General features: G+C 37.3%; 1 pseudogene; it reads left to right on the top strand.

The window, feature by feature from the left end:
* Positions 1–910: 910 nt before the first annotated feature.
* Positions 911–1,160, top strand: LOC131828097 (small ribosomal subunit protein eS21-like; annotated as a pseudogene).
* Positions 1,161–10,127: the final 8,967 nt, after the last annotated feature.

Here is a 10,127-nt window from a genome sequence, read left to right as displayed (position 1 = left end):
CCAAACAACAAGAATAAACACAACCTCCTCTAAAGACTCATTATAAAGCTAGAATTATCAATAAGGTATGGAATTGGAGTCAAGGTGAATGAAAAAATTTATACAATAAAATAGAAAGTGCAGGATTAGACTTCCACGTACACTGACAACTGATCTTACAAATATGCAAAGTATACTCAGGAGAGAATGAATAGTCTTTTTGACAGATGTTACTGAGATTATGATATCCTTATGTTTAAAAAAACTTTGATAAATGTTTTCTGCCACATGCAAAAATTAATTCAAATTGGATCATACATAAAAATTGAAATCCTAAAACTATGAAATTTCCTAAAGAAATCTTAAGAGAAAATCTTCATGACACTGGGTTAGACCAATATTTCTTAGATATAGCGACAAAAGCATATTCCGTAGAAGAGAATTTGATAAATTGGACTTTGTGAAAAGTAAAAGCTGCTGCTTCTCAAAAGTCACTGTTAGGAGAGTAGAAACACATACTACAGACTCGGATAATATTTTTGCAAATCCTGTATCTGATGAAAGACTTGTAGGTAGAACCCACAGAGAGGTCTCAAAAGTCAATAATAAGAAAAAAAAACTAAAAACACTTAAATAGCTTCTTCAAAGAAGGTATAGATATCCAATAAATATATGAAAAGATGTTCAAAATCATTGTTCAGTAAGGAAACATAAAACAAAACCATGTCGTCACTGGATCCCTATTGTAATGGCTTAATTTGGAAAAAAAAAAAAAAAAAGGAAGAAGAAGAAGAAAGAAGAAAAAGAACTGATCATATCAAGTGTTGGCAAGGATATGGAGGGACTGAAAGACTTATACATTGTTGGAGAAAATGTAAAATGGCTTTTTTGTGCTTCCAGTGATGGTAGTGGCAGCAGATGCACCCTTTACATGCAGAACATTGCCTGTGAGTTCGTGGACCAGTACCTGCCTGGAAATGTACTGCCAACAACCGCATCATGGTCACCAAGGACCACAGGTCCATCCAGATGAATGTGGCTGAGGTTGACAAGGTGACAGGCAGTTTCATAACCAGGTTAAAACCAATGCTATCTTTGGGGCCATTTGCTGGGTGGGGGAGTCAAATGACTCCATCCTCTGACTAGCAAAGGTCATGGGCAGCATTTCAAAGAACTTCTGACTGGAAAGGATCATGGATGTGGGATATTTGTCAAGAATGAATAGTACCCACTCCCCCCAAAAAGAAAGAAAATGTAAATGGCACATCCACTTCGGAAAACTGGTTGTTTTTGTGTTTACCATTTAATACAGGCATTCCATTACTAGGTATTTTTCCAGGAGAAATAAAAGCTTATCTGTGTATATAAAGACAAGTACAGAAATTTTCTTAGCAACTTTATTTGTAATAGTCATAAATAAGGAACGCTCTAATAATAGATAAGTAGATAAAAAAATTATAGTGCAGTCATACAACTGAATGTTACCCAGCAATAAAAACATAAATAAGATACATATGTAACATAATCCCTTCTTTATTATGTTGAATGAAAGAAACCACCATAGAAGAGGGTATACTTGGGGCTCCAGGGTAGCTCAGGGGTTAAGTGTCTGCCTTCCACTTGGGTCATAATTATTTTTAAGCTTTTATTTATTTATTTGACAGAGAGAGAAATCACAAGTAGGCAGAGAGAGGAGGGAAGCAGGCTCCCCGCTGAGCAAAAAGCCCAATGTGGGCCTCGATCCCAGGACCCTGGCTTATTTAACCCACTGAGGCTTATTTAACCCACTGAGCCACTCAGATGCTCCACTTGGGTCATAATCTGGGGGTCATGGGACTGAGATGGGCGGAGTTGGCCTCCCTGCTCAACTGGGAGTCGGCTTCTCCCTTTCCCTCTGCTCCTCCCTACTCCACTCATGTTCTCTCTCTCTCTTAAATAAATAAGATTTCTAAAAAATAGTATATACTTAATTTTATTTATATAAAACTTAAACTAAAAAATGCAAAGTAATATATTCTGATGTATTTTGCATATAATATGCTGCATTTTGTTTTAGAAAGTTAATTATATTTTAAAGTTATTAATATAAGTAAAAAATATATATTTTAACTTTAACTTTATTTTTAGCATTATCAGAGCTCCACATATCTTTGTCTAAATCCAAATTTTGTCTGGTATCATAATCCTTTTTTCCATAAAACTTCTTTAACATTTACTTTAGTTAAAGTGTGCAGGTAATATAGTCCCTCAGCTTTCATTTGTTTAACTAATTCTGAATTTCACCTTCAGTTCTGAAAGATATTCTCTCTGGGTATAATATTCTAAGTTGAATTTTCCTGCTGAGCAGAAAGCCTGATCCGGGGCTCAAACCCAGGACCCTGGGATCATGACCCGAGCCGAAAGCAGAGGCTTTAACCCACTGAGCCACCCAGGTGCCCCCCTAGCTTCTTGTTGTGTTGACTACCTTGTCTCTTGAAAAACTGTTGTTATTGTTGTTGTTGTTGTTGTTTCTTTGTTTGCTTGCTTCTTTGTTTTATTCTCCTTCTCTTGGCACTGTGTCCTTTTTCATTGAAAACCTTTCATTCTAGAAAACCTATGTAGCAAACATATATGGAACATTAAATTAATCCAGTATACCTGAGTTGTGTTTAGGTTTCCTACTCACTCTGATTGCTTTGAGGACAACAATTTCTCTTAATCAATCCTTGTACGTGGAGGAGATAAGAGGATATTTTACAGCCTTAGTTCAAATGCTAAGACTGGTTGTCTAAAACTGAATCTACATAATTTCATGAACTATTTGGCCAATATTATTTTCCATTTCACACAGAACAAATTCCTACATAAGGGAATAATCTTCAGTCATAGTCTCTTCTGAAATCCTTAACCATAATGATGCATACATTTGTTGGCTAGTGGACTGAATCATGAGGGATGGATTTATCTATATAGGTTGGATAGAATAGCTAGGTGTTAAATTTTTATTTGGCAAATGACATTTAGTAAAAAACACTAAGAGAATACTTTTGCAAGTGATACTATGAAAATGTGGTGAAGTGAAAATAATGTACTAACTCTTTACCATGAAGTACAATGTGGGGATCCTAGGTTGTTCATCCAACTAGGTTAACTAGGTTAACCATCCAACTCTTGATTTCTGCTCAGGTCATGATCTCAGGGTTGTGACAGTGAGCCCTGCATTCAACTCTGTACTCAGTGGGAGAGTCTGCTTGAAGATTTACTCTCTCCCTCTCCTTCTGCCCTTCCCCCTACCTCTCAGATAAATAGATAAATCTTTAAAAAAAAAAAAAAAAGGAATACAATGTAATAAACCTAAGCAAACTAGTCAGTTTCCTATATAGTTCTTAACATTAGGATAAAGTAAAATTTTACAGATAGCATTAAAGTTGTAGAACCATATTCAAAGTTAACTATATTCTGTGTAGATCTGAATGAATTTGCATCTTAGCCAACTATTTTGTGTATTTGAAGATATAATTTAATCCTTCAAAGTAACAATAATTTCAGTTCTTTTTTCGGTTTTAGCATCCCCCTGTTAATATGAATCACTTTACTTGATCATGGGGGAATAGCCTTTCTTAAAATGCCTCAGAAATCATAACTTAAATGGAACTTTTGTTATTGGTCATCCTGCTCTATCAGAAAACGAAAAAGAGATTTGGAGAGATAAGAAGATGGCAGTAGAGTAGGAGGACCCTAGGCTTACCTCATCCCATGAATACAACTAAATAACTATCGAGTCAGCCTAAATACCCCAGAAATTGACCTGAAGACTGAGAGAACAATATCCAAAACTAATGGAAGAGAATGGGCCACACTAAAGAATGTGGGAAGGGTGGACACATGGTGTAGAGGAGAAGCAGATCCTGCCTGCTGCAGAGGGGAAGGAGCCATGGTGGTGGAAAAGGGAAAGCAAGAGAGAACCTGGGGAGAGGAACTTGGGGAACAGGAGATGCCCTTAACCATTGGCTTGGAGAATGGGAGGGGCTGAATTTCCTTAATTCTTAAAGACACTTAAAAATTCCTCTTAACACTTAAAAACACTTAAAAGCCTGGAGTTTTAAAGGTCAATGGGCTTAGCTGGGGTAGACTCAGGAGGGCACAGTGTTGCTCTTGGAAAGGAAGAAAACAAACAACACGGGGAGTGCAGCATGGAAACAATGATCCAAAGAGCACCTAAAGCACACAGTGGGGAGATTATTTGCTCTTCTTGGAGCATGTCCCTGAGACACAGCATTCATGGAGACACCTTTCTAGGAACAAAGATGCTCCATTTCCTTTCCCCACCTCTCAGCATAAACACAGCACCACCTGTAGGAAGCAGCACAGTGTGGACACTGGCTACGTAATTTGCTTGCACTAAGCCCCGCATGCCTAAACTCTGCTGGAACTGCCTTTCTCAGTCTTGCAGACCCCTCCACTAGAAAATCAGCTCAGACCCCTGCCCATACCATTTCTCTCAACTGGTTTTGCAGGGTGTGGGTTCTAGCCTCGCAGGGTGACAGGTCTCATTTCATAAGCAGAGCAAAGTGCTAGGTAAAAGTTGTCTCATTCAGGCTGAGAGTGAAACATTACCTACAATATACAAGAAAAGCCTCTGCAGATGACTGATCTGAAGGACACAGTAGTCAAAATACAAGAGCAGAGAGCAGGCAGCACACATTGGAGGCCCTCCCTGCAGCACCAGGCCCTGGGCACTACATTGCATCTTCTTCATAAGGCCATTACTTTGAGGAGGGCAGATATCTGGCTTTTCTAACACAGAGAAGAAGGCAGAGACTTAGACAAAATGCTAAGAAGAAAGAATTTATCCCAAATGAAAGAACAAGATAAGGCCATGGCCAGATATCTAACCAAGTAAACAGATGTAAGTAACAGGCCTGATGGAGAATTTAAAGCAGCAATGATAAGAATACTCACTGGGCTTGAGAAAAGAATAGAAGACATTAGTGAGGTCCTTACCACAGAGATAAAAGAATTTAAAAGAATCAATCAGAGATTAAGAATGCAATAAATGAGATTAGAAAAACTCTTGATGTAATGAATGGGAGGCTGAAAGAAGCAGAAGGATGATTTAATGACCTAGAAGACAAGGTAATGGAAAGTAATAAAGCTGAACAAAAGAGAGAAAGAATTATGCAAAATGAGAACAGACCTAGGGAACTCAGTGACTCCATAAAACATAATAACTCTTATATTATAGGAGTCCCAGAAGACAAAGAGAGAAAAAAAAGAGTGCAGAAAGTATGTTTGAAGAAATAATAGCTGAAAACTTTCCTAATCTGGTGAAGGAAATAGATGTCCAGATCCAGGAGACACAAAGAACTCCAATCAAAATCAACAAAAGCAGCCTACACCAAGAAAATGATAATTAAATTTGCAAAATATAATGATAAAGAAAAAAATCCTAAAAGCAGCAAGACAAAAGATATCCTTAACTTACAGTGGAAAACCCATGAGGCTAGCAAGAGATTTTCAAATGAAATTTGGCAAGCCAGAAAGTAGAGACATGATATGTTCAATGTGCTGAATGGGAAAAATCTTCAGCCAAGTATACTCTATCCAGCAAGGCTATCACTCAGAATAGAAGAAGACGTAAAGAGTTTCCCAGACAAACAAAACCTGAGGAGTTCATGACCACTAAACCAGCCCTGTAAGAAATAGTAAATGTGACTCTCTGAGGGGAAACGAGAGATCCAAAGTGGCAGTATAAAGCAGGAATCACAAAAGCAGTAAAAAATGAATATTTCTGTAGAAAAATAAGTCAAGGAACTCACAAAACAGGTTATAAAATATAATAGCATATACCTAAAATGTGGGGAGAAGAAGAGAAAAGAATGTGTTCAAGCCTAATGCTCATCAACTAATATAAACTGCTATTTGCAGAAGATGTTATATACAAACCTAAAGGTAGCTGAATATGAAAAACCACTAATAAACATAGAAGGAATAAAGAGAAAGAAATCCAAATATATCACTAAAGATAATCAGCAAAACATAAAAGAGAGAAAGACAAGAAAAGGTCAATGAAAATATCCAGAAATCCAGTATTGAAATGGTAATGAGTACATATATATCAATAACTTCTGTGAATGTGAGTAGAGTAAACACTCCAATCAAGAGGAATAGGGTGACAGAATGGATTTTAAAAAAGATCCATCTATATGTCCCCTACAAAAATTTCATTTTATCCATAAAGAAAACTGCAGATTGAAAATGAAAGGATGAAGAAACATTTATCATGCAAATGATGTCAAAAGAAACCAGAGTAGCAATATTTATATAAGACAAAGTAGACTTTAAAACAAAGACTGTAATAAGAGACAAAGGACACTATATAATAGTAAAGAGGATAATCCAACAAAAAGATACAACAATTGTAAATACTTATGCCCGCAGTATGGGAGTACCCAGACATATAAAACAATAACAAATGTAAAGGAACCCATTATAATGATACAATAATACTAGGGAAATTTAACAGTCCCCTTACATCAATGAACAGATCATCTAAACAAAAATCAACAAGGAAACAATAGTTATGAATGACACACTGGAACCAGATGGCCTTAACAGATAATATTCAGAACATTCCATCCTAAAACTGCAGAATACACATTACCATGTGATTTCACTCACATATGGAATTTAAGAAACAAAACAAATGAGCAAAGGGGGAAAAAAGGCAAACTAAGAAACACTCTTAACTATAGAGAACAAACTGATGGTTAGTTACTAGAGGGAGGTTGGTAGGAGAATGGGTAAAAGAGGTGATGGGAACTAAGGGACACACTTGGCTGTAATGAGTTCCAGATGTTGTATGGAAGAGTTAAATCATTATATCATCTACCTGAAACTAATAGTACACAGTATGTTAACAAACTGGAATATAAATCAAAGTGTTAAAAAAAGAAAACTAAAAACAAATTTGTATATACATTCACCAGTGATAATATTTATTAAGATTATTCTTAGATTTCCTTAGTTTTAATGTAATGTCCATTTTCTGTTCCAGAATTGCATACAATACACCATTTTACATCACCACTTTATGTTTAACTGTCCTGTCTCCTTAGGCTCTTCTTGCTTGTGACAGTTTCTTAGACTTCCTTGGTTTCTGATGACCTTGATAGTACTGAAAAATAATTATTATGTATTTTGTGGGATACTCTTCTATTGTAATATGTTTGATTTTTTTTTTAATAATTAAACTGGAGTTAGGGCTTTTGAGAAGAAGACCACAGAAGTAAAAAATCATTTTCCCTTGAGGAGTCAAGATGGCAGAGATGACATCAGGTCGCAGGAGTTCAGCTAGATAGTTATCAAACCATTCCAAACACCTAAAAACCCAACAGGAGATCAAAGAGAAGAAGAGTAGCAATTCTAGAAACAGAAAATTGACCACTTTCTCAAAGGTTGGATGTGCAGAGAAGTGAATCTGAAGCAATGGGAAAATAAGCTGCAGGGGGATGGGCCAGCTCCCAGTAAGTGGTGGAGCAATGGAGCATAAAATTTGAAATTTTAAAAGTCTGTCCACTAAGGGACATCACTCCAGAGGCTAAGGGGGGTGGGTGGAGCCATCGCGGGAACAGTGTGGTCTAAGGTTCCGGGGCCACAGAAGGATCAAGGGTGACTGAGTGTAGCAGAGCTCGCAGGTATCGTAGCAGGGAAGCTGGCTACAGAGACAGAGCCAAGGAGTGAGCTTTCAGCTTGGGGTTACCTTAAACTGTGACCCATGGCACAGTCATAACACTGCTCTTTGAGCAGGAACCCTACAAGTGGCAGATCCAGGAAGACCCACCTTTATCCACTGGAAGAGCAGAGTGGCAGGAATCTGCTGGGTTTAGAGACTATAAATGGGGCTACGTGCAGGAGACAGAAATGCTTGGTCACAGGCCAGATGAGCTCAGAGCATGACCAGAGACCAGGGAGATGGGAGTGATTGAGCACTTGTCTCTGAGGGTACACTGAGGTGTGGGACCCTGAGTTCTCCAGGGAAGAGATTGGGAGGCTGCCATTTTCATTCCCATCCTGCAGAGCTCTATGGAAAGCATTCAGGGAACAAAAGCTCCCAAGAGCAAACCTGAGCAGATTACTTAGCCTGGCCCCTGGCAAAGGCCACACAATTCTGCCTCAGCCAAAGACATTTGAGAATCACTACAACAGGCCCCTTCCCCAGAAGTTAAGCAAGAACACCCAGCCAAGACCAAGCTCACTGATCAAGTAGAACAGTGGAATGAATTCCAGAGGAGGGGAAAGCAAGGCATGGAATTGATGGCTTTCTCCCCATAATTCTTTATTAAATTTTTCTTAATTTTATTTTTTTCTAATTCAATTTAATTCTAATTTTTTTAACTTTTCCTCTTTCTTAACGTTTTTTGACTAATTTATCTTAACAATACCTTTTTTTAAAAAATCTTTTTAAACCTTCATTATAATACATATAGGGTTTTTCTTCTAAAAAATTTTGGGATACAATTTCTTCTAATAGATCAAATTATACCCTAAATCTAGCACACGACTTTGTTCTAGTCTCCAGCCTGAGCTAATACTCTCCACTTTATTTTTCTTTCTTTTTCTAACCAACTTATCTTATCAATTCCTTTCCTGGAATTTTTTTAAATTTTCAACTTTAGTCATATTCTGTATCTTCATCGTGTTTATCCTTATTTTTGCATATATACGTTTTTCTTTCATTAAAATTTTGGGAGGTAGTTTCTTCTAAGAGACCAAAAATACACCCAAAATGAAGTGGGTGGCTCTGTTCTATTCATCAGTCTAATATATATATTCTAATATATATATTTTTTTTTAATTTTAAAAAAAAATTTTTAAGCTTCTTTTTACACCCTTTCTTCTCCCCCAAATTTGGGGTCTCTTTTGATTTTGTTAGTGAACATTCTTCTGGGGTCTTTGTCACCCTTTTAGTATTTTATTCTCTCATTCATATATTCTTATCTGGATAAAATGACAAGGCGGAAAAACTCATCACAAAAAAGAAAAAGAACCAAAGGAGGTACAGAAGCCTAGGGACATAATCAATACTGACATTGATAATATGTCAGATCTAGAGTTCAGAATGATGATTCTTAAGGTGCTACCTGGGCTCAAAAAGGCATGGAAGATATTAGAGAATCTCTGTCTGGAGAAATAAAAGCCCTTTCTGGAGAAATTAAAGAACTAAAATCTAACCAAGTTGAAATTTTAAAAAGCTATTAATGAGGTGCAATAAAAAATGGAGACTCTTACTTCTAGGATAAATGAGGCAGAAGAGAGATTAGTGATATAGAAGACCAAGTAACACAGAATAAAGAAGCTGAGCAAAAGAGAGACAAACAACTATTGGACCATGAGGAGAGAATTGGAGAGATAAGTAATACCATAAGATGAAACAATATTAGAATAATCGGGATTCCAGGAGAAGAAGAAAGAGAGAGAAGGGCAGAAGGTATATTGGATCAAACTATTGTAGAGAATTTCCCTATTATGGTAAAGGAAACAAACATCAAAATCCAGGAGGCACAGAGAACCCCCCTCAAAATCAATAAAAATATGTCCACACTCCATCATCTAAGAGTAAAACTTACAAGTTCTAGTGACAAAGAGAAAATAGTGAAAGCAGCACGGGCCAAAAAGTCTGTAACGTTCAATGGTAAAAAGTTAGATTGGCAGCAAACTTGTGCACAGACCCAGCTAGGCTATCATTGAAAAGAGTAAGGAGAGGGGCGCCTGGGTGGCTCAGTGGGTTAAAGCCTCTGCCTTTGGCTCAGGCCATGATACCAGGGTCCTGGGATCAAGCCCCGCATTGGGCTCTCTGCTCAGTGGGGAGCCTGCTCCCCTCCCCCACCCCGCCTACCTCTCTGCCTACTTGTGATCTCTGTCTGTCAAATAAATAAATAAAATCTTTAAAAAAAAAAAAAAAGAGTAAGGAGAGATAAAAACCTTCCAGGCAAAACAAAAACTAAAAAAATTTGTAAATACCAAACCAGCCCCACAGGAAATATTGAAAGGGGTCCTCTAAGCAAAGAGAAAGCCTAAAAGTAGTAGATTAGAAAGGAACAGAGAACAGTATACAGTAATAGTCACCTTACAGGCAATACAATGGCACTAAATTCATATCTCTCAAT

This window comes from Mustela lutreola, chromosome 3, assembly GCF_030435805.1.
Source record: "Mustela lutreola isolate mMusLut2 chromosome 3, mMusLut2.pri, whole genome shotgun sequence".
Taxonomy (NCBI): domain Eukaryota; kingdom Metazoa; phylum Chordata; class Mammalia; order Carnivora; family Mustelidae; genus Mustela; species Mustela lutreola.
The sequence above is the reverse complement of the archived record's forward strand: the minus strand, read 5'-3'. Positions and strand labels throughout refer to the sequence as shown.